Genomic DNA, 26,295 nt, shown 5'->3' with positions numbered 1-26,295 from the left:
AAATCTTTACGTCAGTTCGTCAATCAGTATGTGAAAGGTAAAGACAAAATTAAAATGAAAGTGCTGCAAAATATGGATATCTGTCGAGTGCGCAAATACACAGGACTACAAGGACATTCATTAGCCTGCATTTCAGGACCTATTAGCAAAAGCACCTTCCATGATATCAAAGGATATCACTACATCATTCAAATGTAAGAAATCTAGTGTATAAAATATACTATGCTAAAAGTCCAGTTTTAGAATTAGCCAATTTAAATAACACTCTTTGCATGGTACACCCAAATACCTACAAGAAGAAATCGACCGTATCCAGAGAAAATATTTTAGAAGTGAAAGCCACTTACAAAATGCAATAGTTTTAGAACAGACTAGCAACAATTCGCCGCATAGCAACCTTCTATTACACACATACAAAAAAGAAATACTAAAATTTAAAAGTGCATCGGCTGAAGTAACAAACCGTGTGTGTGTGTTGCCGCAGAACGTTTTACAAAAGGTACACAAAAAATATAGACATAGCATACAAAATAGAACACAATGAAGATTCCAAATAGTTTGAATTAGCTCTCTACCTTTTAGCAGAAAACAAATATGAAATAAGTGAACCCCTAATATGTTGCAGTTACTGCACTACAAAACTGGACAACAACCAAACTCCTTCATGTGCTATCACAAAATAATTTGGAATTGTTCCCACTACCAAAACCCCTGCAACAACTCAATTTGTATGAGAGCATCATAATTCAAACAGTGCACCCATTTCAAACAATTATACGCCTTCAACCAAAAACAGCAAAATAACCTCCCTCTGAATTGGTGAAAGGCATTTGTGGCAAAGTAGTTTATTTGCCATTAGATCTAACAGAAAATGTACACACTCTAGGAGTGCAACGTTCAATAGACAAGCCTTGCAATATCTAAAAGACAATAACGAATACTACAAGGAAATAAATATTGAAGAAAGCTTAAGGGAAGCAACTGAAATAATTCAAGAGTCATCAGAAACTGGACAATTTGAACTTCTGGATCCTGCTGCAGTATCCACTCTTTTGGACCATTACACAATTCATCTATTGCATTCCAATGAAAGCATAGATGATGCATTAGAAACTTACCGAATGCGACAAACCAAAGGGTCAACAATGAGCATATGGGGAAAAAAGTATAGAAGCATGTGCTTTTCCACTGCTATTTCCTACTGGCAAAGGCAGAAGATACGATGATAGATCCACTCAGATTACGGCATCAGAATACCGCTCATTACGAATGTATTAGCAAAATCCCAGATTTAGACAAAATGTGGAATACATATTCCAACTACTCTTTGAAAGTGAACTAGCAACCCTATGTTACGGAGTTGCACACATTTTGAAATCTGGAACCCACTTTCAAAATATGTCAGCTACGCAATTAATACAAAAAGTACAAGAAAAAGATGAGATTTTACAATCAAGTATAACAAATCTGTTTGCAAACATGCGTGGTACAAAAGAATACTGGTTCCGACGGCATGGAGACGTACGTTGTATGATCAGAAACCTTGGACCACCGACTTGGTTTGTTACACTAAGTTGTGCAGAATATGCATGGGAAGATTTACATGTGTTCCTACGCATATCAAACAACAACAAAACAAACATAGATATATTAACTCCTGGAGAACTTTGCTCTCTACATCCAGTTAATGTGTCAAGATATTTCCATCATCGTTTCATTGCTATGCTACACTTTATTTGTAATAAAACTGTTCCTACCCTCGAAGAAGTGCAGCACTTCTTTTGGAGAAAAGAATACCAAGCGAGAGGAGCACTACATATTCACATGCTTTTATGGATCAAAGGTGCACCTACATTTGGTCACGACAGTGATGCCACTGTTTTGCAGTTCCTCCAAAAATATGTCACTTGTGAAATCCCTTCACAACAGACACATAGTGACCTGCATGGGCAGATTTTACAATTTCAAAGACACAAATGTGGCAAATATTGTCGTCGCAAATACAAAAGCAAAGGGAAATAGTACACCAAATGCCGCTTTGGTTTCCCTACACCGGTTACAGAAACAGGTGAAGTGAACAACTTCATGTCTTCAGTTTGACATAGTGTTAAAGGTAAATCACCTAAGAACACGTATTACATAAAAAGAACAGAAGAATCAAAATATATCAATGATTACAATGCAATCATTGCCCTCTTATGGAATGCAAACATAGATGTGCAGTACATTGCAGACAAATCCACTGCTGTTGCACGATATGTTACAGCCTACTTAACAAAAGCAGAAAAACAGAGCTTCAAGACCTCTGGGATGACCTATCATCAGACAAAACACTCTCTCAGAAATTGTACAGCCTAGGCATAAAAATGCTCTCTCATAGAGAATGTGGCGCCTATGAAGTGGCAGATCGTTTAACCGGTGCTGCATTGTATGGAAAATCAGACAACATAGTATGGCTAAGTCTTGGTCCTGCTAAATCTAGGAAAAGAGTTCTGAAATCATATGAGGACATAGAAACAATTGCCAGAAATGATCCCAACAGCTCAGACATTTTAAAAAACAATTTACTGGACACATACTATCCGAACAGGAGTAGCACTTTGGAAAGCATGTGTCTATACCACATAGCTCAAAACTTTGCATACAAAAATAATATAAAACCTGATGAAAGCAAAGGTAGATATAGAGTGACAGATTGTGAAGGCAGCATAGTGAATTTTACCAAACAAAGCTTAATTAATCATGTCAAATTGTCATTAAAAACTCCTCAACAGAAAGAACTATATTACATGTCTCTGCTACAACTTTTTTAACCATGGAGAAAAGAGGAACGGATACTAGATAACTATGACTGCTATGAAGATGCTTTCAAAGCAAATTAAAGCGCTATCACCGATGTGATCTTTACGCAGTACAAAACAATGCTGAACAATGAGCAGCAACACGAAGATGAACTTCAGGCCCAACTTGATAAGGACACTTCCGACAGTAGTCAACCTTCTGTAACAGGAAGCCAAGAACCACTAGGACAACCACTAATAGCAAATGAGGCAGAATTAGCTATGACAGACGTGGAAAACACCATATGTCACTATGAAGAAGATATAGAAGACTTAACTGTACAACAAGTAAAACTTAACAAAGATCAGCGCACCATTTTTGAAGACGTAACAAAACAAATTGCACATGGTGTACAACGTCAGTGGTGAAGCTGGGTCAGGAAACACATTCTTAATCAAAATCATCAGCAAGTTCCTTCAACAACTGACAAACAACAAACTATCCGCTGTTGTAACTACCCCCACAGGTTTAGCTGCCTAAAACATAGGCGGTGTCACTTTACACCGATTACTACTCCTTCCAGTGGAACACCAAAACCAATTAGACTATTACAAACTTTCTGCAGAAGCTGCAATGGAACTACGCAGAGTATTAAAACAAATGAAAATGCTACTAATAGATGAAGTGAGCATGGTACCCAACCTAATGTTGGCTTTGATTCACCTCAGATTGCAAGAAGTACTTAAAGCAAACTACGAAGAACTCTTTGCAGGGAAACACATTATCGTTTTCGGAGATCTTCTACAATTGACACCAGTGAAAGGAGAACCTATTTTTAAAACCTTAGGACACAAACTCTGCCGTAAAACTGTTGGCAGCATAGGAAATGTCAATATGTATAACTAGAGAGTTGGTAACCGCCGAAATGATTAAACCATTCTTAAATTGTAGAATGTTCTGTTGTTTACAGGGAACTGTAGAGGTGTCACAAATAATCACCTTATTCCCAGCATGTGAAAATTGAAAACTTAACTCACAATTATAGGAGATAACAGTATATATTCGAATGAAGCAGAGGAACTGTTATGAACCCCTTAATTCAAGGGACATGTGTTTATTTACATGAGTGAACAAATTAGATATACAAGAAAAGATCATTGTTTTTGGTATAATCAAGGAGTGGATACCATATTTGAAACAGTTATACCCATATCAAAACTCAACATGGGTTATGAAATAAGAAATGAAAACCAATTAAAGTTTTAACAAACAAATACAATTTCCATGTAACCTATTCGTGAAATGCGTGAAAAACTGATGGTTTCTAATATTCAAACCAGGAGAAAAGGACATAAAGCAGTTGTATTGATTCTACAATCTTTTAACAAAGTGTGGTTGGATTATAATTCATCCAAAATGGACATAAACAAATAGTAATGCATTTATAGCGAAACAGTTTTTCAGACAAAATTCAATGCATTTTGTTGTCTATGTACCAAATGTTGATTATAAAAAAAACATTTTGAATAGGCAAAGAAGTGGAAGCAATGTTACTTGTACATTGTTCTAGGGGAGAACAGGGCCTAACATTTATGGTAAACCGGCAAACTTATATTTTTTATGATAACATTTTGCACCCTAACTTTTATGGTAAACCGGCAAATTTATGTTGTTTATGATAACGTTTTGCACATTAGATAGATGATAACCAATCCTTAGGAAATGTCAACCTTTGGCAACATTTCCAATACAGAGAATTAACAGAAAACATGCGACAATCTGGAGATCTCACTTACGGCAACATTTTAAAAAGTATTAGAGTTGGTGTACTATCTCAAGAAGCACAAGCAATATTGAAAAAACTGCACATTCATGCACTTTATGGCGATAAAGCATGTGCTACTGATGTTATGGAACAATAAGTGCACCAACATTTCAATTGTGTGGCCTTAATGCCAACTCTAGCAAGCTGTTTCAAATTCAATGAAACAATGTTAAAAAAAGAAATGCAACCTATAATGTAAATTTACGCCACAGGCAAACTAGACGTACATGGTATGACACTACCCATATGTGAGCAAGCCACAACAAGACTAAATACCTTAGAAAATTCAATTTCCAACACAGCTGGGTTGGAAAAAATATTAAAATTATGCTTAAATTGTAGAGTAATGCTTAAGCATAACCTTGACGTGGAGCAAGGGCTAGTTAATGGGACAATGGGTACAGTTGTTGGCTTTCAAACATACCCACGTGACAACAACATTCAGTTTGTCAATATTCGCTTTGACAAACTTTCAGAAGTGAAAAGGATAGGGCGCTCAACTGCTCGATTCCTTCTCTTCAAAGACATGTATGTACGTAGAGAACAATTTTCTCTAACTCTTGCATATGCAGTCACCATTCATAAATCCCAAGGTCTTACCCTAGACAAAGCATTGATAGATATAGGAAACACAGGGCCTCATTACGACCCTGGCGGAACGGGTTAAACAGCGCCGTAAAAGGCTGCGGCACCGTTCAACCCGTTCCGCCACATTACAAGGTCCCCTCGCGGGACACGTTAAGCACGCCTGGGAAAACCAGGCGTGCCTACCGGGTCCCGCGAGGGGAAGAGGGAGCAAACATTGGGCAATCTCGTAATGGCCCATTGTTTACTCCCTCTCCCATTCCCATTCAGCCCTATGGGGCTGAAATGGGAATGGGGGTGAACCGTGTCCTCGAGTGAGGAATTACCGGGCCATCCGAACTCGGAATGGTCCGGTAAATCCTCATTCCGAGGACACGGACACAGATGCGGTTTTGCCGGCAGCCATGCCGCCAATAGCGGCATGGCTACCGGCACACCTCGTAATGAGACCCACAGTCTTTAAAGAAGGCATGAGCTACGTAGCACTATCACACTTACGTACACTTGACAGTCTATTTCTAATCAACTTTGATGCAAGTAAACTGAACGCTGATATTCCTTGCATTTTAGAATACAATAGACTGCATTCACTGTACACCCCCCATCTGAAACCATATCCTGTTCCAGAAAAGTAAAACGTGGTAAAAGAAAGCTAATTCAAACAGAAATGCAACAGAATCTGACGGCAAATCCTTCAAAGAAAACATAAGAAGCTAAAACTTTATCAATTACCACAAGCAAAGAAGAACCTATTAGGGAAAGTAAATCAGGTATTTCTTCAAAGAAGGAACAGAAACTCCGAAAAAAGGACTCAGAGACAAAACTAGGTGGTCCATTCAAAATTTCAAATGAAACTGGTGTAAGTTGCTATGCAAATGTAGCAATGAATATTCTATTTCAATTGCCACCAATTGTTAACAATATTTACTTACACAGTACAGACCAATTGTGTTTGCAAATGTTAGTCCTTCATAGAAACGCAACAAATAATCCTGACAATACGTACAGTGTTCACGGAATAAGACAAGAATTGGACTACTGTGCTGGAATGGTGAGATTCACTATAAACTCACATGAAGATCCACAAGAATTTCTAATGTACTTACTACAAGTACTGGAAAACAAAAACAGACCTATAAATGATATCTTCCAGATTTCATACATGTGGAAACATACATGCACTCTCTGTAACAATGTGATACAGGAAGAAATACCAAATGAGCGATTTGTGTATGTATCCATAATTAAGAATCCATTCCATTTCAGCAACTTGTACAGAATGCAAACCATGGAAGATTATGTACTATGTGCAATTCAGACAATCGCTCCACCTTACTGATACAAACACATAGTAACAACATAATACTTATGCTTCTACGTTATAATGCAGATGGCACCAAAAACAACTGCAAATTGACTGGATTCACACACGGTGAAGTGTCACTTGGAAAGAAAACCTTTACAACAATAGGCATAATCTACCACGCAGAAGCTACAACCAATGCAGGTCACTACACTGCATACATTAAAAAGAAATGTGGATGGTTCGAATGTAATGATAGCACCATTACTCTAAAGCAGAGATTGCCAGCTAATCTTACAAATGCGTATTTAATCTTCTTCAAGCCAAAATTCAATTACTAATGTGCACTTCAACATTACCAAAAAATCAAGTAAAAGGCTATAAACAGTTAGAATACGCCAACTGGTATCTAACTGCCCAAGAGTGTATAACAAAAAAAATCTGCAACAAGGCAACAGAAAGAACAAGTAAACACTCAAAGAAAACAAAGAAATAGTTTGTAGCATAGCAAATAAAGTTTTTTTTTAATCCGACAAGGATTTTTTTTCTGCCAGACCCAAGGATTTGAAAAACAAACACAGAAACTGAGCAAGATGCACAGTACACTGGTTTGTAAACTAAATATGAGGGTAAAAAAAAAGCTAAACTGTCTATTATACAATGTAATAAGTCTTCATAAAATACAAACTCTAACATGCTCTTTTCTTTTATCACAGAAATTAAAAAAGGGTTTTTCCGCCAAGTACTAAAGTCATCTGAGAAATATATGGATTCTGAACAAAGTAAACAGTAAGTATAATTACAGTCATGTCACACATATACGAATCTACACGTCTAATCTATGGCAGTAATATGGTGCAGGGCCTGTAGGCTGGGCCTAGCGTCTTGGATGTATAACCTACCACCTACACCCTACGGCCAAGCAACCAAGACTATAGGTCCAACCCACAACCATCGCAGCATATCAAAACTATGGTGCTTGTAATTTCACTACTTATAAGTTTACTCTTGGGTGCATGGTCTGCAGCCATGCACCTAAAACGCTAGGTCGTGCACACAACGACCGCACCACAGCATACCCATGTTCACTTATAACCTCACTGCTTATGACTTCAGTCTTGGGTGGACCAAGACTCTGGGTCCTGGCCAGAACCACCACAGCATATCACACCCATTGTGGCTTCTAACTTCACTACGTATAAAGTTGGGTTTGGGAGCATGGCCTTCGGCTATGCACCCAAAATGCTAAGCCCTCCCCACAACCACCTGAATGATGTTTGATAGTACGAGTGTGCCTATACCTGTAATATGCTGCAGTAGTTGTGGCCACAGGCTACAGTCTTGGGTGTAAGGCCATAGATTTTTCAATGTATGGGTATGCAGTATATAAAATCCATAGTGGCTTATAACTGCAGTGCTTATAACTTTGTTCTTGGGTGCATGGCCTTTGGTCATGCACCAAAGACTCTATGTCCTGGCCACAACTACCACACCATAACACACCCATTGTGGCTTGTAACTACACTACGTACAAATGTGCTGTTGGGTGCATGGCCTTAGGCCATGCACCCATGACTACAGGCCCTCCCCACAGCCACCTGAGTGATGTTCAATACTACGGGTGTATCTATAGCTGTGATATGCTGCAGTGGTTGTGGCCAGGGCCTAAAGTCTTAGGTGTATGTCCATACATATTTCAATATATGGGTGTGAAGTGGCTTACAACTCCAGTGCTTATAACTTTGTTCTTGGGTGCATGGCCTATGACAATGCACCCAAGACTCTACACACTTTCCACAACTATCTGATCGATAAGCAATACTACAGGTGTATCCATAGCTGTGACATGCTGCGGTGGTTGTGGTTAGGGCCTAGAGTCTTGGAAGTATGGCCTACAGCCATGCACCCAAGACTCTAGGCCCTGGCCACAACCACCGCAGCATATTACACCCATGGTCGCTTATAAATCATTAGCACACCCATAGAATGAAACATTATAACTGTAGCATGTACTCAATTTGTACCCAGGACTCTAGGCCCTGCCCACACCTACCAGATACATAATCGGATGTATGGGTGTGATGTACGAATGTGATATGCTGCAGTGGTTGTGGGCAGGGTTTACAATCTTGGGTGTATGGACTACAGCCTGCAGCCATGCACCCAAAAGTCTACGTCCTGCCCACAACCACCGCACTATCGGGGTAATTCATAGAATCCAGCGCACAAGTGGTGCACGCGGCTGGCACACAGTGTGCGCGTGCGACAGTCTGCACCAGCCGCGCTTGCTAAAATCCATTTCCGCGCACAGCGTATTCATGGATTTGAACATCCAAAACCAGCCGTGGCGCAGAGTGGCTCAGCGACCCTGCAGCAGCACCAGTTACGCCCCCAACCCCTCCCCGTGCACCATGCACAGTGCACAAATCCCGTACATGGCGCACAGGCCCCCACCCATGAAAACGCCTGTAAAACTCCCTGTGCACCCCTCCGAATACATGTACACCCCGGCGCGGGGAGTTTCACACGCGATTGGCCCTGTGCGAGCGGGGTACATGTATTACTGAGGTTCGCGGGAATTTCACATGCGATTGGCCCTGTGCGAGCGGGGTACGTGTATTACTGGGGTTTGCGTGAAGTTTCACACGCGATTGGCCCTGTGCGAGCGGGTTACGTGTATTACTGGGGTTCGCAGGAAGTTTCACATGCGATTGGCCCTGTGCGAGCGGGGTACATGTATTACTGGGGTTCGCGTGAAGTTTCACACGCGATTGGCCCTGTGCGAGCGGGTTACGTGTATTACTGGGGTTCGCGGGAAGTGACACAAGCGATTGGCCCTGTGCGAGCGGGGTACTGGCAGGTGGCAGGTATTACTAGGGTTCGCGTGGAGTTTCACACACGATTGGCCCTGTGCGAGCGGGGTACGTGTATTACTGGGGTTCGTGGGAAGTTTCACACGCGATTTCGCTGTCAGAGCAGGGTACGTGTATTTCGGGGGTGCGCGTGAAGTTTCACACGTGATTTCGCTGTCAGAAGTTTCACACGCGATTTCGCTGTCAGAGCGGGGTATGTGTATTTCGGAGGTGCGTGTGAAGTTTCACACGCGATTTCACTGTCAGAGCGGGGTACGTGTATCCAGTGAGGTGCGCAGGGAGTCCCACACATGAATTGGCAGTGTGGGTCCTCCCAGGTGTCCCCTCTACCCCCTCCACGGCTCCTGCAGGCAGCCTACACCACAGGGGACTACCCTGCACCCCTGCCCATGTCCCGCAGGCAGCCCATCCACCATGGGCATGCCCCCCAGCCAAGCCACATGTCACGTTGCAATATGATCACCAACCCATGCCCCCCAGCACCCCCACTCCCCAGCAGTGAGGGGCACCTGCCAGCAGGCCCCACACATGTCCCACTAATGTCCCCTGCAACCCCACCCCCCAGCAGTGAGGGGCACCTGCCAGCAGGCCCCCCACTCATGTCCCACTCATGTCCCCCAGCACCCCCACCAGTGAGGGGCACCTTCCAGCAGCCCCCACTCAGGTCCCCCTGCACCCCCACTCCCCAGCAGTGAGGGGCATCTGCCAGCAGGCCCCCACTCATGTCCCACTCATGTCCCCCTGCACCCCCACCCCCCAGCAGTGAGGGGCACCTGCCAGCAGGCCCCCACTCATGTCCCACTGCACCCACACCCCCCAGCAGTGAGGGGCACCTGCCAGCAGGCCCCCACTCATGTCCCACTCATGTCCCCCTGCACCCGCACCCCCCAGCAGTGAGGGGCACCTGCCAGCAGGCCCCCACTCATGTCCCCCTGCACCTCCACCCCCCAGCAGTGAGGGGCACCTGCCAGCAGGCCCCCACCCATGTCCCACTCATGTCCCACGGCATCCCCACCCCCAGCAGTGAGGGGCACCTGCCAGTAGGCCCCCACTCATGTCCCACTCATTTCCCCCTGCACCCCCATCCCCCAGCAGTGAGGGGCACCTGCCAGCAGGCCCCCACTCATGTCCCCCTGCACCCCCACCCCCCAGGAGTGAGGGGCACCTGCCATCAGGCCCCCACTCATGTCCCACTCATGTCCCCATGTACCCCCACCCCCCAGCAGTGAGGGGCACCTGCCAGCAGGCCCCGCTCATGTCCCCCTGCATCCCCACCCCCCAGAAGTGAAGGCCACCTGCCAGCAGGCCCCCACTCATGTCCCCCTGCATCCCCATCCCCCAGCAGTGAAGGGCACCTGCCAGCAGGCCCCCACTCATGTCCCCACTCATGTCCCCCTGCATCCCCACCCCCCAGCAGTGAGGGGCACCTGCCAGCAGGCCCCCACTCATGTCCCCCCTACATGAAATAAGGATGCACAATCATGGCCCACTTCTACACCAAAATACCACAGCATGCCACCCCATTCTTGAGACGCAATGATTTCCCAATCCACCCCACACTGACATGCCTATCTCAAGACACAAACCAAAAGTCAACTATGAACATCAACACATGTCCGTCACACACACACACTGGTTGGCATTGATTGTGTAAGCCCACATTTTCACATGCATTAACCCAATGAGCGAATACCACACATGGAACTAAAATATCAAAATGTATTATGTACAAAAATAAAGCAATGAAATGAAAGCATGACAAAATAGCAAACATGAAATGAAAAGCATGTGTAAAAGATGAGTAAATGAAAAGTATAACCAATCCAAAGAAATCCAAAAGAAAAATAGTCCAAACTCTCCCTCCACCAATGCAAATCCAAAGGAAACGTAAAAAGAAAAATCCATTTATCCATGGTGAAATCAAAAGAAAAAGTTCAAAATAATCCATTGTACAACTATGTACAATCCATTGTCTAAAAGAAAAATCCATTAATCCATGTTCAAAATCAAATAAAAAGTTCAAATAAATTCATTGTCCAACTATGTACAATCCATTGTCAAGGGTCCATGAGCCCAACAAAAGAAATTAAACCTACCTAAGAAACTACCTAATAAAAAAACTATATAAAAATGTGTGTGGCATAGTCCATTCACCACAAATCAAAGGAAAAGGAAAAGGAAAACTAACTCTAAAAACTATTTACAATGGCAGCGGGCTAGTCCGACGGCTCACTTCCCGATTTCCCGGGCCAGGGCATCATCAAACTCCTGCTCGATGTCCCGGAGGCGGTCCTCTTCCATGGCCCCAAGGGTTCGCAGGGACGATGACATGTGGACCTCCAACTCCCTGTGAATTGCCTCGAGGCACTCAGCCCGCCTCAGAGCCCTCCGCATGGAGTTCTCCGCCCTGACCATTGTGAGCCGTGCCTCTTCCGCCAGCTGCCGCTCCGCATCTATGGCCTGGTCCAACCGCTGCCACACGGAAGACCCTTCCAATCCTGGGTCCTCCTGCCCTCTGGCCGATGCCTACCCCTCCGATGTTGAAGGCCCCGAGCCATCATGGCTCCCACCTTGTTGCTGCTGCTGTGCCTGTGCCTGTTCCCTGGCTCTTGCTGCCTGCATGTCCTCCTCCGGCTGGGGTGCAGTTGTTGAGGTGGCCACCCCTGCTGGACGCCCGACTCCCGACTGTGGCAGGGATGTGTCCTCCACCAGCCTGGCCGCAGGGTCAGAGGCAGCTCCACAGGGTACCCAGGTGATTCATGGGTGGGAAGATGGCATGGAGGACGACTGGAGCATAGGGGGTTCAGGTGAGGAGGGGGTCGGAACAAGGTCCAGCAAACAGAGGAATCCGGCCCTGGTGACCCGTCCCAGTAGGTCAACGCGGTCAACGAGGCATTCAACGTGCAGTGTCCTCACGAAAACACTGCAGGTCACCTTGCATGCCTCTTTGACGCAACGCCATCCCACTCAGGACAGGCTCAACCCGGTCCCGGATAGCCACGTCCGCAGGGAGAGGAAGGCCAGTTGTTGTAAGCGGATCCCCTCCCTGAAAACGGGTCTGGACGTAGGCATCCCTGCTGGTGCAGGATGATGCAGTCACAGGATCGAGGACAGAATTACGCACAGGCACCTCCGCGGCGGCCTGTGCTGCCTCCTGTCCCTGCCCCTGCACTGCACCACTAGCACCAGTGGAATCCCCACCTCCAGACCCTGTGTCTGTCCCTTCCACGGCCTCCTCCTCCACCAAACCCCCCACTAACCTGGATGACTCCGTGCCATCTCCCTCCGTCGGACCCTGTGGAGTCTCAGCTGCCCCTTCTGCTGCCCAGGAGTCCAACTCCGACCTCCGCCTCTTGGACCTACCCTCTGCAGCTGCGGCCTGGGATGTGGCACCGGACTCCTCACTCCCTGACGAGATGACAACCTGGGAGGGGAGCCGGGCCTTGTGTCTCCGGCTGGCGGTGCGATCCCTGCCGCCTTGCTCCACAGCACCCTCTCCGCCCTCTTCATCAGTTGACGCTGCAGACAGGGAGAGATAGGACACAGGCATCAGGGCACTGTACAATGGACTGATACACACATGACACTTGCACATGAGTGGCAGTGTCACACTTCAGACATGGCATCACAATCCCCAACACACATGTCATTTCAACTCACACACATGAGCAATTCCACAGCAATATTGCACCAGGAAGCACCATCCATACACATACAAGAGCATGAGCAGCCGAAGGTGAGCCTTACATCACATGAAACACGGGGAGTGCACAAGACATGCACACACGCCACCACACTTACATGCATGTGTACATCTCCACCAACTGTCGCAGTGATGAGATCGCCATCCATGTCACATCTGGCATTCAGCCTTCTACATGTCAGTGTCACACGCATCCATGAATCATCACAGTTGCACACTTGTCAAATACACACACATGCACATGTACACAGTGCAGATACATGCAGCTGGAACCAACATCCATGTGTGACACCACAACCATGCCAACATACATACACAGTAATTCAAACATGTGTGCTCCCACATCTGCTTTTGGCCTGCATGCTTACCCACACATACACCATCCATGTGTCTCACACATGAGAGGACTCGCATGTGTCAGCCTCACGCCCCTCTACATACACATCCATACATGGCCCTACAAAAATACATGTGCAACCTGCACACTACTGGCACGCACAGCGTCCAATCAGTATGCGTTTACACTTACCGCTCAACTCCAGACGGGTCTGCCTCTCAAGGACCTGGATGTGGAGCGCTGGGCATATGCGTTCAAGGACCCTCATTTGGTGGTCGGACAGGTGACCCCGGCACCACTTGGCCTTCAAGAGGCGCCGGGCCTTGTCGAGGGTCCTGGACCTGAAGTCCTCCCAGCGCTTCTTGACATGTTTGATGTCGCGGGCTGCCGCCCCCTCCTCGTTGATGGCAGTCACGATGTCCATCCAGATCCTGGTCCGTCCTTCATAGTCGGTGCGAGAACTTCCAAAGAGGGCATCATACTGCCCCAGGACTTGCTCCACCAGGACACCAACTTCACTGGCACTGAAGCTGGTGGCCCTCTGCCTCTCTGGCTGGGGGTTGCCAGTGGTGCCAGATGGTGGTGTGCCCGACATGGCAACCCCAGAGGCAGGTGTGGGTGGGCAACTGGGTCCTGGGACTGGGCTGTGGAGCAATGGTATCCCAGTTGGGAGTCTTCAGTTCCAGCAGGGGTGGTCACAACTGCACCCCTGCAGATGGCTGATGTGCAGGCAGCAAATAGCAGGGCACGTGGGCAGCAGGCAGGCAGGCAGCAGCAGATGGGAGCGTGCTCGGAGCTCTGGGGGGCAGTAATTCGGCCTTCTGGGCAGGAGCGTGGTCTTCCGTGTGTTGTTGCATGGCCAGCTTGATACGGAGAGATTTGGCACGTGAAAAAATTGCAAATCTGCATGTAATTCGAGGAAAGGCCCTTAGCGCATAAGCGTGTCTGTGACGTTACGCGCGCGGGCGTTTCCCTCGTGACGTGGGCATAGTGGTTCAGCGCGCGTGAAAAAACTGCACGTCCGCGTGTGAATACGTGTAATCCGAGGAAAGGGCCTACGCGCGTCTGTGACGTTACACGCGCGGGTGTTTCCCTCATGACGGGTGCATAGTGAATCAGCACGTGAACACACCACACGTACGCGAATTCATTGGACCAAAGGCCCTTTAGCGCGTAAGCGCGTCTGTGACGTGACGCGCAAGGGCGTTTACCTCAACACGGGTGCATGTTCATCGTACACGTGCAAAAACTGCACGTCCGAGTGTCAGTTCGTGTAATTGGTGGAAAGGGCTTTAGCGCATACACGGGTAAGTGACGTTGTACGTGTGGGCCAGTTTAAAAGGTACGTGTAGAATGCCATTTACTAGTACATGCTTTTAGTGGAGAGCGAGTGGGTGAATTTTATACTTCTTGTCGGTTCACACGCGATTACTTCACAGCCGTTCAAGTTCGTTCTCCCTGTTACCTCTGACAGCGTTCTATTTTCTGGTTGGCCCTGTTTCCTCAAACAGCGTTCACTTCTTCTTTTGGTGGGGGTGTTGCCAACGCGCACACGCGGGTCTTTTTCACATTATTTTTCCAGGCATACAGTGAGTCGCGCACGTATTTGCCAACTGTGCTTGCTCCTTGTGTCACGTACCCCTTCAGAGGTCATTGTAGACTGCGTGTATTACGCGTACGCTTATTTTTGTGTTTCTGGGTGCCACAGCGTAGTGCGGGTTCATTTTTCCACGCACGTGGTCTACGAGGGGTTGCATGCACATTCATTTTTGTTTTCGGGGTGCCTGTGCATTGCGTGACCCGTCATCTTCCCCCAGGGGTCACAGACAGCCTTGCTAGAGCACTGGGGTATGAATTCCATCTAGTACTCTACCCCTTTCACCCACAATTGCCCAGGACAATAGTTTACTGCTACTCCCATACGCACAAAAACATCAGTGCCATGGTTGGGAGGCCACCAAGCGGTAAGGGAGGAAAAGGTGGCCGACCTTCAAAAGGTGGCCGTGGTGGGCGCGGTAGGGGATGTGGCCAGGATTTGCAGGGTGCCCCTAGACCTCCATGTGTGGAAGACCAATCAGGGACACCCATGCCCCACCCCCCCATGGTTGTGGGAAACATAGCTGACACCATGCCAGCTCAGCCCTTGGTGGACCGGCCCATTGTGGCACCTGAACCGGCACAGGAAGACTCCCAGGCTGACTTCTAGGTCAGCAATTCTAAGCCACGTGTGGCGGTGCAAGTTGTTGTCACCAGGCCACGTGGATCTGGGGCAGCAATGTCATCTGCTGCCCCAAGTAGGCAGGGTGGGGAGGCTGCAGGGGCAGCTGCAGCTCTATCCACCCCAGCTCTGAGACTCCCAGCCGGGACAGTGTCGGTCCAGGTCCATCAGACTGATGTTGCCCCTGCCAACATCACCCTGCAGCAAATGCCTGCACCAAGACCTATGGTCATTGTGCCTTCGCACACTCCTAGTACACAGTCCACAGGCGCTTCTGCCCCTACTGACCAGAGCGGCGTAAGCCACTCAGGATCCGCACCACCTTTGAAAAAGAAGAAGGGTGCTCTGGCACTACAGGCTGAGACCCCAGACACGGCTACACACTCCGGCACGTCAAGGAAGCCTAGCTTTAATGACGCCGAACTTGATGCACTTGTGGCCTATGTGTCGGAACATAGCCACGAAATGGTGGTGACTGCAGGGTGCAAGACCACACCTGGTCAACGTAGGGCACACTGTCAGACCATCACGGACCACATTAGTGCCCTTGAATTTGTGAGGCGCACAGCTGATGATTGCTACAAGCGGTGGAATGACCTGAAACGCAGAGCAAAGTACAAGCTGGTCTCAAATCATGCCTCTACTCTGGTGACTGGTGGTGGGTCTCCACCAGAGGACAACCAACTCACTGAACATGAGTCTGTTGCTCAAACCTTCGTCACAGAGGAACAGATCCAAGGCGTGGAAGACCTACCTGATTACGATGCATTGTCCGGTGAGGGTCCATGCAAGTGTATGTAATCCATGTGTATGTTGTTTGGGTGACGGGTTCTGATTGAGTGCCAGGTGACGGTGTGTACTCCACAGTGGTATGGGTCGCCCTTACTCCAATACATTCACGTGCCTTGGATTTGGGTATGACAGTATCCCTTCTGCCCACAGTAGCCAATTAGCACCACATTACTGCAGTTGCCCTTGACCTGTCATCTTGCAACAACATTGTTCAGATTTTTTCAGTGTTCATTCTGGCTGATTGTTTCAATTCTCCCATTTTTGCTACGCATTTTTCAGCACTAATGCCACATATGTGACATGCTTCTGTCATTGATTACATCCCATATTGGCCCACATGTGTTGCCTTGTTATGTGAATGATTAGACCATTCAGGCTGATTGAGTATTGGCCTGCTCACATTAATTTTTGGGGCCTGTTTGAATGTGGAACATGATAGTTGTTTGCTGTCATGTTAAAGTGACCAACCATTGATGTGTACATCTGCCTACAATCACTGTATTATTGTTCACTGGATGTGTTTCAGTGTGTGGCACATGCATCTTCTGCCACACTATTTAGCATTTTTCATCTAATCATGTCCATCTCACATGGATGGGTGACAGTACTCATTCACTGACATATCGCTGTAGTTGTGAAATGTACCATGGCTATGCTACATCCCATCTGTGTGCTGGCATGTGTCATGTATGTGTATTGGACATGCCACTCACAGGCTAATGTGTGATGCCAGTTCTACCCACCATGCAGCAAGTGTGTTGCTTAACCATCTTGGTGTCCTCAGTGTCTGCTTTTTGCCTCCCCTTCGAACTCATTGACAGTGCATGCATGCCAGGGTTATAGTCATGTGGGACATGTGTAAATCATGTACAGGATCTCTGTCTTGTCAGGCCTATGTGTGTGCTATGGTGCTCATGTCTGTTTGCATTTGTTGTATTTCATGTTTTTGCAGGTTCTGACGCATTTGATGCTGGTGAGGTTGAGGAGATGGGGCAGACCCAGGAGGGATCTCAGCCACGACCGAGCACCAGTGTAGGACGTGGTGTGGTGGTGGGTGAAAACCCAATCTTACTGCAGACCATTCTGTCCAGGGGTGCCTCTGGGTGTACCTCCCCAGACCTCTATTCAGGTGCTGAATCGGATGATGAGACTTATGTGCTGTCGAAGGTGAGTGCTTCTGGCAGGGATTCAGTTCTGTCCAACCCACCTTCCCCAGGGGTAGAACCCTCTATGGGGATGTCAGTGTTGGTAGGTCCGCCTTTGGTGGTTACGGATGCAGGGTCACACTACACAACATCTGATCCTGTTCCTGGGCCAGCAAATCAGAGGGGGAATGCAGTCCTGCAGCCTCAGGCAGTGCCAGCATAGCAAGGTGCAGATCGCCTTGCCCCAAACAGGTGTGGTGCCCGCCGATGCGGTGGCCGTGCGCCACCAGGCAATACTGTATGGGAAAACTCCATGTACGGTATGGCAACCCAACAGGCAGCATCCGTTGAAATGATGGCTCAGGCAATGGAGAGGGTGGCCATTTCCATTATCCCCCCTGAAAGGCAGATGGAGCAACAACAGCAGGCAACAGACTCCATTTGCCAATCACACAGGGAAGACATGTTGGCGGCCAACAGGGACCGACGGGCGTCACTGGAGACTCTGCGCAAAGCCATATCAATAGAGTCACAGGGCCACAGGGAAGCCCTGAGGGAACTCCATAACATCAGGGAGACTCTGCTTGAACTTGAGGCTTCCCGAAATTTTAGGGCAGAACAGCAGCTGGAGCAGCTCACACGTTCGCTCTCAGCTGAGCTGCAGGCAACCCGTGAGGAGATCCGGGCATCACGCAAGGTCATGTGTGCAGAAATGCAGGCAACCCGTGAGGTGCTGCATGGAGATCTCTGCATTATCATACTCCAAAATCAGACCTTCCAGACCCGCATGCTTGCTGCCATGGAGGACCATACCAGGGCTTTGCGTGGGCTGCCTCCCATTGTACCACCACCCCCTGATGCAGCAGCAGAGGGTGAAGAGACCGACAGCAGTTCTCCCACAATGGCATAGCCGTGCAGGCCATGAGCCCCTGGAGGTATTTTTTTTCCCAACATCCACGCAGGTGGGTGTTGGTGTGCACCCTGTCCCCGAACCTCCTGGGTGCCCCCCCTGGCCCCCACATGGCCATTTTTTTTACAGTGTGTTGCCTTGTGTGGCTCCCGTGGGCATCCACTGTGTATTCCGGCTAGGCACATGCAGGCTTGTCCTGAGTTTGGGTTAGATGCTTGGGTTTGTGACACACACACCCGTCCTGCTTCCCGTTTCCATGGGCTTGCAAAGGGTGTGACCAAGTGACAGTGAGTTACACAGTGACATTGGGCTCCCATGAGCTGTGTGGGCAGTCTGTAGTCAATACTGTGTGGACATCCCTAGTGGGTATTGTTGTTGTATTGAACACTGCATGGTGTATTGATATGTGCGTGTGCATCCATGTCTTCCTCAAAATTTGCAGGTACCTTCTTCATGTCTTCACAAGGCCGTCTCCTTTGCAGATGGAGTTCATGTTGTATGCAGTACACTGACACATTTGCATGGCAGCAACACTCTGCAGTTGGAAGGGGTCGATGTGCTGGCTTATTCAGTTTGTAAGACTACCACTACTTTGACTTTGTACTGTCATGTTTTTGCAATGCTTCATGCTGTGTTGATGTATTGTGTTGGTGGTAAGTATTTGGTCATGTGTGCTGTTTGTTATTGATTACTGGGAGCATATTGTCTGTGGGCTGTTTCCATTTGGGAAAGTGCACTTTGTGACACCTGTGTCAGTTCTTGTGCATTTCTTTGTTTGCTTTCACATTGCATGACATGCCATGGTGTGTTGGGTGGCGGAGATGGGGAGGGGTTGGGTGACACGGCGCTATTTTCATGTTGTATTTTGCTAGGGGGTAGTCATTCATGCAGCATGAATGTATGTCTTTTAATAACACAGCATTGGTTGTCCTTGGGTAGGTAGGGATGCACACAATGTAACACTTCCAGATGACCAATCTCAGGCTGGTATGGTTGTGACATTTGACTGTCCCTTATGTCATCATCATTGATTGTCAGCTGGTATGTGCCAGGGCTGTGTGCACTCCACAGGGGTGTGATTTTAGGTGAAGTAATTAGCCACAAGCTGCGTACGGGCTGCCTCACCACGTGCCCTTTCCCCTCCCATGCGCAGCGGCCGTGCATGTGGTTGGGGATGTGGGGTCACCACCATGTCCACCGGCAGGCCCCGGCGTGTTGCAACGTTGTGCAGGACACATGCTGCCACTATGATCCTGCACACTACTGGGGGAGCGTATAGCAGCTGCCCACCAGAACGGTCAAAGGAGTGAAAGCATGACTTGAGCACTCTGAATGTGCGCTCCACTATGCCACGGATTGCAATATGGGCTGTGTTGTATCTTACCTCGGGTGGTGTGGTGGGGTTCCGAATTAGCGTCATCATGTGGGTGCTCAGAGGGTAGGCACTGTCCCCTGGGGAGGTGATGATGGGTATCATTAGTGGGGTTGTGACATTACTCAGTATCTGACATGCAGGCATGTGCAGTGGCATTCATACTCACCAAGCAGCCATGTATCGCCATGCCACCCAGCTTCTAGGTCCCGGTTTAGGGTTGACATTCTGTATATGAAACTGTCATGGGTGGACCTTGGATAGTTGGCATATACTGAAGTGATGATTCCCTTGGCATCACATACTACCTGCACGTTGATGGAATGCCTGTGCTTGCGGTTTCTATAGATGTGCTCTGATGCCCTGGGAGGACGTAGAGCCACATGGGTGCAATCAATGGCACCTAGCACTTTGGGGAAGTGTGCCACCCCGTAAAAATCCTGGGCAACAGCCTGCCTTTCTGCAGGTGTTCTGGGCAGGTATATGTGCCTGCAGACTGAGGGGCGTACATTCATGATGGCCAAGACCTGGTGTAGGCAGCGTGACTGCGTGGCATGTGACACCCCGCCCACTATGGCACTTGTCCACTGAAATGACCCAGTAGCCAATCAGTGCAGTACATTGAGCACCTTTTCCAAGGGGCTCAGTGCTTGGGAGCACAGGGTGGGTGATGTGAGGTCATCCTCCCACTCACTCACAAGGTTGAGTATTATGTGAGGTGGAAACCTGTACCTCCCATACACCTGGTCATCAGGCATCCCAAAAAGGCTGGTTCTGGGTGTAAACATTCTGGCCCTGACTATCCTCCTCCTCCTGCGGTATCCCACGGACACTGCTGCGAGGGACGGTATATTCATCGTAGCGTCTGAGCTTGTTTGTTGTTTGCGCGCACTTTTATGCTGCGCGGGTCCATGTACGCCCGTTTCCTGCTGGCATACGTGTTTCCAGATAAGCGCGTCTTTTTTGGCGCACGCGTTAGCCCCGTTCGATTCCATGAATACGTGTTGTAGGCACGCATGTGGGCGTTCCGGGCATTTGCCTCCTGTACTTCCCCTGTAACGCCCACATTTTCACACGTTGTTCCCCATTCCGCGTGTTAGGCCCCGTGTTCTGCCTACTTTTGTTGTGTGCGCTGCGCTAAGTGCGCTTTCGCTGTGCGCATAGTGCACACTTTTTAATGACGTGTGCACCCGCGTGTGCCACGCAGGATTTTAGCGCACATCCATGGATTTACACGCGCACGGACTTCCATGAATCGCTGTGCGTGGGTTTCGCTGCAATTTACGCACTTGCGCTGCGATTCGCACGCTTTCGCGGGAATTTTCAGCACACATTAATTCCATGAATCGGCCTGTATATAAAACCCATGTTGGCTTATAACTTTAGAGCTTATAAGTTTGTTCTTGGGTGCATGGCCTTCGGCACAACCACCTGAGTGATGTGCGGTACTACGGGTGTATCTATAGGTGTGGTATGCTGCAGTGGTTGTGGCCAGAGGCTAGACTCCTAGCTGTATGTCCATAGATATTGCAATGTATGGGTGCGCAGTGGCTTATACCTCCAGTGATTATAACTTTGTTCTTGGGTGCATGGCCTTCGGCCATGCACACAAGACTCTACACACTCCCCACAACCATCTGATCGATAAGCAATACTACAGGTGTATCCATTGCTGTGACATGCTGCGGTGGTTGTGGCCAGGGCCTAGAGTCTTGAATGTATGGCCTACGGCCATGCATCCAAGACTCTAGGCCCTGGCCACAACCACCGCAGCATGTCACACCCCTGGGGGCGTACAAATCAATAGCACACCCATAGAAAAAAATAATTTAATTACGGCATGTACTCAATTTCAATGTTCACCAACATCATGCGTGTCCTTAGAACAGTTTGAAGTTGCCTGCGCACAGCACGGACTGAAATACTACCCTTATGAGACCCCTCATTTTCTGTACTTACAAACATCCCGAACAAGGCGGGCATAGGGAATACATCATTAACACCTACCGCCTGAACAAATAAAGTTTTTCACCCATCTCTTACTGTCTGCACCTCCCCAAGCACTCTGGCACAGTAAAACAGTTTTCGAAATAGCATTTTGCTTCTGGTCGCCGCTGCGCTATCGGCAGATCCAAAATGTCAGGCGCATCCAAACAATCTGACGCAGAACACGGCTCACTGCAGCCAATTGGCAGAGACGTCGTGTTTCCGCGGTCCAGCCCCTTAGCCAATCAGTATCTTGTCTGCAGAGCGAACAGGGAAGTGTGACCGTGGAGCGGACATAGATACTAATTTTTTCAGACCTACTTTTTGGTCGTTTTAAAGAAAAGTACTGGACGAATTGGCACAAATTTACAAAAGTACGCTTTCAGGACCAAGCTCCTGCCGCAAATTTGGTGAAAATCCGTCCAGCCGTTTGGGCTGTAGACGTGCGCAAACCTTTTCCCCCATTCAGTCTATGGGAAAAAAAGACGTTTTGGGACCCCCCCTATAACTTTTGCCCCCCTGGACTAAACATAACCAAACTTTGCAAAAAAATTCAGAGTGGCCCATATACTTTTTTTTGTGCAAAGTTTGGTGAGGATTCGTCCAGGGGGAGTAGAGTTATAAGCCGCCCAAAAAGTGCTCTTCCTATGGAAACAGCAACTTAACCATAACCGGTCACTACCATGGCCGTGTAATATTTATCTATATATAGATATATAGATAGATATATATATATACATATGCTCAAAATACTGCCATTCTCATGCAGAAGATTCAAGCTGCACTCTCCACAGTGTTTGTTAGGCAAAAACCGTCCCAATTGGGACAAAAATGCTGCCGGATCCACACCTTGTTAGCCAAAATTACCTTCGTTTATTTTTCTTGCAGGGAAAATCGTACAATACAATAACATGGAAATCCTTTAAAAATCCAAAACTACCAAAATACACGGGTCCTCCCAAGTGCAGCAATCAGTTTGCTGAGGCGTTCACGCGTTCCACGGCCAAATCGCCGCTTGTTCACAACGATTTGCCTCATTGTCAAACAAACATTTAAAAACACATAAAAAAGTGAGGCAGCCCAAAATAGGGTGTAAACATAGTCAAAGGACTAGTTTTCTTAGGATGCTGCAGTTCCAAAAGTTAACATGTCGGCCATATTGGCCTAGTGTTTTAGGTAAGTGACCAATAGCTTTTTACTTACTGCGAGTGTCAGTCCTATACATGCACAGTGAGATACTTACAATACTTGTATAATTTCACACAGCATATTACATTAAGGTGCATTGATACTCTTGACATTATTTTAGTATTGCGGCTGATAGATGATAAGACGTGTTACCATATGTGTAGTTGAAGGACAACATCAACGCCAGTACCCATGGAGCTTTTTACATATTGCAAATTTACGAAACATTTTACATGGGAATTATTGATGTAACCACCATGTATTTATGTATTTAGGCAATCTATTGTTCAAAGTAAAGTGCTTAGTGCATTAGCAGCATGTTATATGAACGATAAAGTGCCATGAAACATTTAGTGTCTAGTCATTCTAGTTTCTCTTTAGCGCTGTGGTTGGATCACATGTCTAAATGTGACCCGGTTGCCTGGTGCATACCGGGAAACCCTTGTAGAACATAAAGTGCATAGTGCAGAACCACATCAATGACGCGTTACTTATAGTTTCATCAATTTCATCAGTAAAGTGCATCGTGCTGTAGCAGCATGTTGCCATTATTTCACAATTCCAACTTAATACCAGCTCAACCAATGTCCAACTACCAATACAGTGCTTAGTGCAAATCATGATAGTACGTTGTGTCCTACCTATCTTGCGAATGCCCCAATAAATAGATTATTGTACTCAAATTAAACTGATGCTCGTCGGCATAATCGCCAAATCATTTTACATGTGAATTGCAGTGTCCTTTTGTGACCCCTATTGCCCCTCCTCTTTCACAGTCATTTAATTCATTTGGTATAATAGACATAAGTGCAATAAGAAACAATCACCTAAAAAACATTAAAAATTTAAAACCTTAAAACCTTAATTGTAACTGTTAAAACATTGTTGGTGTTAGTACTGTTACGATTCACCATCAACACATCTTGTTGCTTTATAACCTTTCAAACCGGATACTGGGGAGCTAACAGAATACTCAGGAGAGGTTTCTCTTTTCGATTAAGTGAGGGACTCTAATACCTATGCGCATATTTACCCTTTGAATAGTTGGTAGATTTATATACCCCAGGGAAGCATGGGAGTTTGTTTAGCACCCCAGAAAAGTATACAACGCTTCATCGATATTATGTCCATCGGGTTGTTTACTTTCAAAGTCCAGGATACAGCGGGTTTCTTTTTGTCTTAACAGTTTCTCCTTGTTCCCCCCCTCGGGCCCATTTCAATTTTGTGTAATCCAAAGAAACTAAAATTCTCAATATTACTTTGGTGACAATCAGAGAAATGTTTAGCCATGGGGTAATTGGCATCGTTGTGCAGGATTGCACGCCCATGTTGTTGAATACAAATTTTAAGTTTACACTTCGTGCTGCCAATATACCATTTTTGGCAGGGACAAGTAAGAACATAAACCACATGATCAGATTCACATGTGATCCGTTGTGGGATCCATATTTTTTGGCCTGTCACCGGGTGTGTAAATGCTTCACAATTTATTGCATATTTGCAAATATTGCACCTAGTGCATTTATTAAACCCCTTCTTTTTCATGGTCAACCAGTTGGTTTGTATCTTAGATTCGTCTTTGGACATGAAACTCTAACCAAGATGTCTTTAAAGGATTTATTTCTTCTAAAGCTTATCTGTGGGTGACTTTTAAGATTTTTAGCGAGGTCTGGGTCTGTAATAAGAATATTCCAATGTTTTTGCAAAATGTGTCGAATTGTTTTGGCTTCTCTGTCAAAAGTGACGATAACCCTAGTATTGTTCTTTTCTTCCTCTGTTTCCTCTTTTTTTGTTATGGCAGCTTGTTAGTAAGGTGTGTCTCTCTAGCTGTCTAGCTTTCAGAAAAGCCTTTTCAATGACTCGCTTCGGATACATCTGTCGTTGAAAACCAGCGGCTGTGATCTTGCTTTCTTTATCATATGCTTCCAAGGTGATGTTATTCCATTTGAGTCTTACAAATTCACCATAGGGGACACTCCAAATCAAACTCTTTGGGCGTCCACTCTGTGCATGGAGTGGTGTGTTTTAGCCCACCTTTTTCCTGTGTAATTTGCAAGTGATTTTGTTGTTCACTATTCTTACATTAACATCTAGAAAGGTAATTAGAGTCCTGCTGTGGGTTTCAGTGAATCTTAGGTTTTTAGAGTTTTGATTCAGTTTTTCAACAAAATCCAACCAGCCCTTTGTATTACCCTTCCAGATAATGAACAAAAATTTACATTTTGTGTAAAATCGTAATTCGTCTCTGCCCAGACCTCTTGTTCCTCCCATGCTCCCATCATGAGGTTTGCGTATGCGGGCGTAAATGTTGTGCCCATTGTGGTTCCTTGAACCTGTCTAAAATATTCATCGTTGAAGATGAAGACATTATTCGTTAAACAAAGATTGATCATTTCCATCACCATTTGAGTATGTTCCAAGTAGTTCAATGATTTCGTATTAAAATAGTGTAGGCACGCTCTTTTCCCATCCTCATGTCCAATGGATGTGTATAACAAAACCACATCCATCGTTGCCATTAGGTATTCAGCTTCCCAAGGGATGTCTTCAATTTTGCACAAAATATCTGTGGTGTCTTTGATGTATGACGGGAGAGCAGAATCGAAAGGGAACAGTACTTCATCTGTGTATTTGGACACATTTTCCAAAGCAGACCCTATGAGGCAGACTATGGGTCTCCAAGGTGTTTTTTTCAGATTTGTATGAACTTTCGGTATAAAATATATCGTAGGTGTTATTGCATGACTGATCCACAGAAATGTTGCTGTGTCTTCAGATATTATGCCTCTTTGCTCCCATCTGTCCAGGAATACTTTCACCGTCTGTTCCAACTCTACCATGGGATTCGACTTCAATTTAGTGTAGCAGCTTGTGTCGTTAGGTTGTTTATACGCCTCTTTGATGTATTCATCTCTATTGAGTAAGACTATGTTACGCCCCTTGTCAGAGGGTTTGATTATACAGTTTTTGAGCTCCTGAAGTTCTTGCAGAGCTCGTCTCTCATTCAAGGTTAAGTTGTCTTTGAATGTTGAGATTTTGGTTCTTATGCGTAAACTTTTTAAGTCCTCAATTGCTAAGCTCTGAAACACATCGATGTTACTGTTGACATTGGAGGTCGGATTAAATCTTGATTTCGATTTTAAACTACTTTTGGCCCTCCAGTCTGTGTTGATGCCTACATCGTTGACATCTATGGGCCCTGCCGCTGCACCCATGTCTGTGCCACTTTCAAGTTTCATGAGATCTGACAAAATGTCCAATTCTCTAATTTCAATTT

The sequence above is a fragment of the Ambystoma mexicanum genome, chromosome 5p (genome assembly GCF_040938575.1).
Source record: "Ambystoma mexicanum isolate Mex_15411 chromosome 5p, UKY_AmexF1_1, whole genome shotgun sequence".
Lineage (NCBI taxonomy): Eukaryota > Metazoa > Chordata > Amphibia > Caudata > Ambystomatidae > Ambystoma > Ambystoma mexicanum.
Note: the sequence above shows the minus strand (reverse complement) of the source record.